This window comes from Gossypium raimondii, chromosome 1 (genome assembly GCF_025698545.1).
Source record: "Gossypium raimondii isolate GPD5lz chromosome 1, ASM2569854v1, whole genome shotgun sequence".
In the NCBI taxonomy this organism is placed as follows: Eukaryota; Viridiplantae; Streptophyta; class Magnoliopsida; order Malvales; family Malvaceae; genus Gossypium; species Gossypium raimondii.
The window spans coordinates 9589254-9596158 of NC_068565.1; the positions used below are offsets into that span (position 1 = coordinate 9589254).

Sequence of the window (6905 nt, forward strand, 5' to 3'; positions counted from 1 at the left end):
GTGACAAAAGAGGAGCCCCTTGTCTAATTGCTCGAGAAGATCGAAAACTTTGGAGTTAAGACCCATTCAGAAGAATCGTGGTGAAGGTAGTTGAGATGCAACTCATAATTAAATTAATCCATTTTCTCAAAAACCCAACAAAAATTAAGTACCTTTCTATATTAAAAATTATTAAGAATTTTATATATTAAAAATTAATTTTATTAAATTCAATTTTAGATTTGGTTTTTAATTTTTACAAATTATATTTGGGTATTAAATTTTTATTTATTTATTTTGGAGTTGATATTTGGGGATATAATGAGTTTATTTTAGTTTGGGTTTGGGATATTTGGTTTTGGAAATAAATATTTTAGATTATGAGTTTGGATTTTTTTTTTTGAATAAAATGACTGGGTATTTTATTAAAGATAGAATAAAACAAACTAAAGGCCTAAATAAATAGGCCCAAAACTAAATACATCAAAAATTGAAACAGCAAAATCGGGCCTCACTAAATAGAAGTGAAAACCTCCTAACTAGCTAGTTGCTTATTGACTTAGGGTGAGTTTGGATGGACAGTACGTTTACCTATGATTAGTGTAAAAACAGCGGTGGCGGTGAGATTAGATATTGTAGCGTGAGACAAAAAGTAAGCTAAACGCACCGCACCGCACCGCACCTAATCGCCCATCCAAACTCACTCTTAATGGAAAACAAAAAAGCATTAAATGAAAATAAAAGAAATCAATTATACCTACCCCAGTCAATTCAAAAACGGCTGGATACCATAAAATCTGTCGAATAATCATTTCCAAAGACCCATCCGTTCTGTTGATAGTTGTTCCCAAAAGATAAAACTTTATTTTTCTATCTGCTTTAAGTGCTTTTCTTTCATCCGCTCCTTCAATTTGGATTCCTTGACCAGTTTCCTTCCGAGGCAAAGGCATGCCGATTCAGTTCTTCTCCCATCAGATAAGTGGTTTCTTCTCTATCAAGAGCATTCTTTGCTAGTCTATGTGCATGCGAGTTCTTTGATCTATGAATATGCTGAAAAATAAGTTCTTGAAAACATGTCTGTTGAAGTCGTCTGACATTTTTTTTATTATTGTTTTAGAGTCCCCCATGAGTTTAACTGATTGAGTTCTTAGTGAAATCCCTAACTTTGTACCCTCTAAACATGCATATGCTTCTGCTGCGAAAGGTGAGGGGACATTGCTATGAATAACCGTCTTTAACACTAGTAAATTTCCCCTCAAGTCCCATCCTACCAGACCTGTCGCTGATTTGAGGGTTTTATTGTCGAACGCTGCACCAAAATAGATCGTTGTTCTCGGCATGTCCTCATGTATTCTATAACTTCTGTTCATTTTTCCATTATTCGTCAAAACTCTTATTCCTTCATATTCTGCCATATACCTCTGAACGTTTTGTGCTAAAACCCTTCCTGTTGTATTTTTCCCCTCATGTATGAGTTGGTTTCTGGAGAACTATATCAGCCATAAAGCATAACAGAAGAGTCGACATTGGTCGTTGTTGCTTCTCTTAAAAACCCAGGTTAGCCACTCTCATATATTTTGATTCATATTATTCATAACCCATGATAAGTTTAACGATTGCCAAACTTCTATTGTTATAGGGCATTCTCGGAAGACATGAAGGCTTTCTTCTGCCCAGAAGCAACAACGAGGGCATCTATCATTTGAAGTGACTTTCCTGTACTTGAGATTAGCAAGATTAGGGATATAATCTCAGGAAATCTGCCAAATAGTAATTACAATTTTTAAAGGCAGTTGTAGGCTCCATAATTTCTTGTAAAATTCTTTTATTTCGGTCTGTAATAAATAATTAATAGGATTCAGATTAGCATCTTGTAATAGTTTATAGGCACTGCGTATTGAAAACTCGCTAGATAATTCTCCTTTCCAAACTTGAGTATCCTCGTGCTCAGTCTCTGCAAGAGGGATCTGTAGAATTTTTTGAGCAGTTTTCTCTTGAAAGGTACTATTTATCAAATTCGACCTCCATTTCCTGTTTTTATTATCAATAAGATCCGAAACTAACTGTAATTCCCCATTGTTTATTCTGTTTTATTTGTCAATTTTATCAATCCCGTGTATCCAGTTGTCTTCCTAGATAGAAATGTTGTCTCCTCTGCCCACTCTGCAACACATTCCTTTTTGAAGAAGTCCCTTTGCTGCCTAGATCTCTTCTAGGTAAGTGAAGGTAAATTTCCCAACTCTACCTTTAGGAAGCTTGAATGCGAAAAATATTTTGCTTTTAAAACTCTGGCTAATAAAGGATTTGGATAATTTATGAGACGCTAACCTTTTTTAGGTAATAACGCAATATTAAATTGACCAAGATTTTGAAAACCTAAGCCACCATTTTCTTTTAAAGAACAAAGGTTTTTCCAAGTGCACCAATGAATTCCCCTTTTACCTTGTCTCTTCTACCACCAGAATCTTACTACAATGCTTTCCATTTCATCACATAGAACTCTAGGTAATAAAAAATAAGTCATCGTATAAGTTCGTATAGCTTGAAGAATGGCTTTTATAAATACTTTTTATCCTCCCAACGATAAATACCTGTTACTCCAATTGTCAATACATTTTTTGAATCGGTCCTTTAGATTTTAGAAAGATTCATTTTTCCTCCGACCTACCATATTAGGTAACCCTAAGTATCACTCTGGTTCATTCGAACTGTGTACCCTCAACAGATTGACAACCTATCTCCTATCCTCCTCCAGCATGTTCTTGCTGAAAAATATTGTTGATTTGTCAAAGTTAACACATTGACCCGAACAAGATTTTTATTCACGTAGGATGTCCTTGAAAAGATTAGCACCCCTGCTTGTTGCCTCCATAAACAATATGCAATCGTCAGCAAATAAAAGATGGGATACTTGTGGACTATTTCTATTAACCCTAACTCCTTTTAAAAGGCCTCCTTTCATTGCTAGCCTCAATAGACTCGATAAGCCCTCACCACATAAAAGGAATGAGAACGGACTTAGTGGATCACATTGTCTAAGTCCTCTAGCTGATAAAAATTTATCCCCGCTATGCCCATGATTATCGAATAAGAAACAGTGGTAACACATTTCATAATGGCGTTTACCCAGCTTTGATCAAACCCCATCCTTATCATTATCTCCTCTATAAAACTCCATTCAACCTTATCTTATACTTTGCTCATATCAAGATATCAAGTTTAACGGCCATTTTTTCCCTAATCTCTTCTGTTTTAACTTATGTAGTACTTCATATGCTAGTAGCACATTATCTGATATTAACCGACTAGGCACAAAGGCACTTTGCGCCTCATCAATACATTTACCAATAACTTTTTGAAATCTATTTGCTATTGCCTTTGCTATAATTTTATAAAGTACATTGCAGAGACTAATCGGCCAAAACTGCATCATATCAGAAGGGCTATTAACTTTTGGGATAAGTACTATATATGTAGAGTTTATTGGACTAACCTCCATATCTCCGTTTAGAATTTGTAAGCAAAATGAGGTGACTTCTTCTCCAACAATTTGCCAGCATTTCTGATAAAATAATGCTGGAAATCCATCTTCCCCTGGTGCCTTCATTGGTCCCATGTCAAAGACTACTTCTGTGATTTCATCTTTAGTGTATGTTGCTGTAAGTTTTTGGTTGTCTTCCGCATTGACACACCGCTCGATCCCTGATAGTATGTGTTCATAGTTCCCCTTTCCTCCTACAGATCGAAAACAGATTCTGAAAATAAGACTATGCAACACCTTATATTTCCTGCAAGATCACCATCTCTCTTCCTTTTTCGTTTTCCAACGTGTGAATGAGATTCTTCCTCTGCCTTTGTGATGCTTGACTGTGAAAAAATACTGTATTTTTATCCCCAAACTTCAGCCAATTTATTCTGGCCCTCTATTCCCAATAACATTCATCTTTTTCAATCTCAAACTTTAAATTAATTTTTGTATCAATCAACTCAGCTAAATTCTTATCATTTCTTTCGGCTTCAGCCAACTCCACAAGTTTTTCCGTAAGGATTCGTTTAGTCTTTTTCCTATTTATTTGAATTTGCCCAGCCCACTTCTTCAATCCTTTTTTCAAAATTTCCAGCTTCTGTAACAGCTCCCCTGAAGGTTTCTCCCACAAACTCTTGGCTTCATTAATGAAAGACTCCTCCAATGACTACCAAGCTTTAAATTTAAAATTATTGTTCCTCAATTGTTCTTCATTCCTCCTAGTATTAATAAGAAGAGGACAATGATTTGAAAATGAATATACTAGATGTTAAACTTTCACCTCCAGAAACAAAGCAATCCAATCTGTGTTAGCGACACTTTTGTCTAGTCGTTCTTGTATGTTCGTCTCCGGTAAATTTCATCTCTCCCAAGTGAACCAACTACCCTCAAAGCCCACGTCTTTCAGTTGATATTCCTCTAACGTTCTTTGAAAAATTTCCATCATTCTTTTATCACTAGGTAGCCCTCCTTTTTTTTAAAATCCATACATAATTTCATTGAAGTCTCCACAAACCAACCAAGGAATTTTCACATCAGTAGCTAAGCTTTTCAAAATAGCCCATGAATCATTCCTATCTTGTGCGTACGGGGATCCATAGAATCCTATGAATCTCCAATTTACTCATTTTTCCTTATCTTCAATTGTCACATCAATGTGTCTTTTAAAAAACTACAAAGCATTAAATCAACATCAGTCCTCCATGCTAAACACAAGCCTCCTCTCGTACCTTCTGAGTCGACTTCAATACCATTTACATAACCACATCTTCTACGACCTTTTTCTATCTGCTTTCTACTAAGTTTTGTCTCCATAAAGAAGACTATTTGAGGATTATTTATCTTCAACAAATGCCGAAGTCTTCTAACCGTCCGTTGTCTCCCCAAACCACGGACGTTCCAACTTATAATTTTCATTGCACCCGGTCGGCTTGCCTCTTGGTAGCCGCCGATAATAAAAGATTAAGACCTTTTATTTCCCTCTGTTTCACTTTTTCCCCTCCTCCCCTATTAAGGTTTCATCTTCCAAGTCATGTTCTATGACTATTTGCATTTGATTAGACCATAATTTATCCTTTTATTGTTCTACAGATGACACCCCCCTTCTAAGTTAAAACTCAGTATTGGACCAATGGTTTTCCCCATTCTTCCTTTCATATTCCCATTCCTTGAACTAATCCCCACAAACCTATTCTCCATCTAGCTTCCTTCCCACTTTTCTTCCCCCTATTCTCGTAACCAAATACTATTCATTGATAGGGCTCTTCGAGATGGTGCTCGCAATGATAAATCCCAACCCATTTTAGTAATATCCCCCCAACCATCATTTTTGTCTCACAAAAAGAGTCATTATACCCCAAACGTCCATAGTAGAAAAAAAAGTGATAGACGTTTATACTTAAATTTAACATACGAGCGTATCCTATAGCACATAACCTGTTTTGTTTCTTTTCAAAGGCTTCCTAACGTCAATCTGCACCCTTACCCTCATGTAATTACGATTTTCCTTCCCCAAATTTGAACCATCATATTCCAAGAAAGCTCCAATAAATTTGCCCAATTGTATTGCTAGATTCTCAGAAAATAAACCTACTGGAACATCATGAATTTGTACCCAGAAAGGGATAAAAAAATAATGGTACTTTTAGTGGATCCTCACCCCTTTCCAGTTTGTAAAGTATTAATAAATGATTATTGAAAGTCAATGGTGAACCTTTCAAAACTCTCTCTATATCCATACTATGAAAAAACTGAAAAAGATACATTTTCCCCCCAGATCTCGAATTTGAACCTCACAGACAGGATGCCACAAGTTTGCCATCGTGCTTTTCATAGCCAAATAATGAATTATACTTGTTGTTAGGAAGCATCCTACAAGCTAAAAATCCCTTAGCTGAAAATCCCCCACTTCTCTTTGCGTACTCGGATCAACTTGGATCTGTAAGATTTCTTCTTCTTCCTCATTGATCGATAATTGTGCTAATTCAGTTTCCATGACTGCAGATTTGAAAGCCAGAACACTATCCCACACTCCCAGTCATCTGAATAGGAGTAGCCTGAAGACGCCGGTTACAAAAACAAGAAAGCAAATAAAAAACTAGAGACAAAAAAACCTAAAAACTCATGCTAGGGACGACAGACAATATCGTGCTAGGGTAGCAGACTTTTTTATTTGCCCATGTTTGGATTAAATTTTAGAATATGAGTATTGAGTTAAAATTAATAAAATATTTTTTAATATTTAAAATTTAATAATAAAAGTAAAATTATTCAAATGTTAGTAATAAAATAAATAATAAAGAGTATTTTTATTTGGTTAAAAGCTTTTCCAAATCAATACTTTATACTGTAGATAATAATTCTAATATATAATATTTATATGCATATCATATAATAATATTAATTATATTTATAAAATTCATATATTATATAATCATAAGCATTACATATAAAAACACATTTAGTTATGTTATATAAAATGTCTCTATTATGATAAAACATTTATATAAAATTCCTACTTTGAGTTAGTATTTAGTGCACTGAGAGTTTACTTTTCTTTTATTTCACAACCAACCTTAATAAATTGCCATCTATCTTTTTAAATACTTATTTTTAAATATTTTCTATACATTTATAAGTCATTTGTCAACCTCTTAACATTACTCGTGGAGTTAAAAAATTTTACTAGTAGTGTACCAAATATTTTCTCAATTTTATTGTGTTATAATGTAAAAGTAAAATTAAGGGTAAACAACACTATAGGTTGCCCAACTATGCTTAGGTTTCCTTTTTAGTGGATGGAAGGGTGAGGTGGAAATTCAAATTTTAGTATAACAACAAATTTAGCTCTCAATTTTTATATATTGTGTCAATTTAGTCATAATTTTTAAATAAATTAACC

The 6905-nt window shown here is 34.4% G+C and overlaps 1 long non-coding RNA gene across 1 annotated transcript; it reads left to right on the forward strand.

Moving 5' to 3' along the window:
• The first annotated feature begins 833 nt into the window (after nucleotides 1-833).
• On the forward strand, nucleotides 834-2429 carry LOC105781025 (uncharacterized). Its single transcript, XR_001129464.2, has 3 exons — nucleotides 834-1536; nucleotides 1619-1980; nucleotides 2104-2429. It is a non-coding gene; the product is annotated as an uncharacterized LOC105781025 (long non-coding RNA).
• Nucleotides 2430-6905: the final 4476 nt, after the last annotated feature.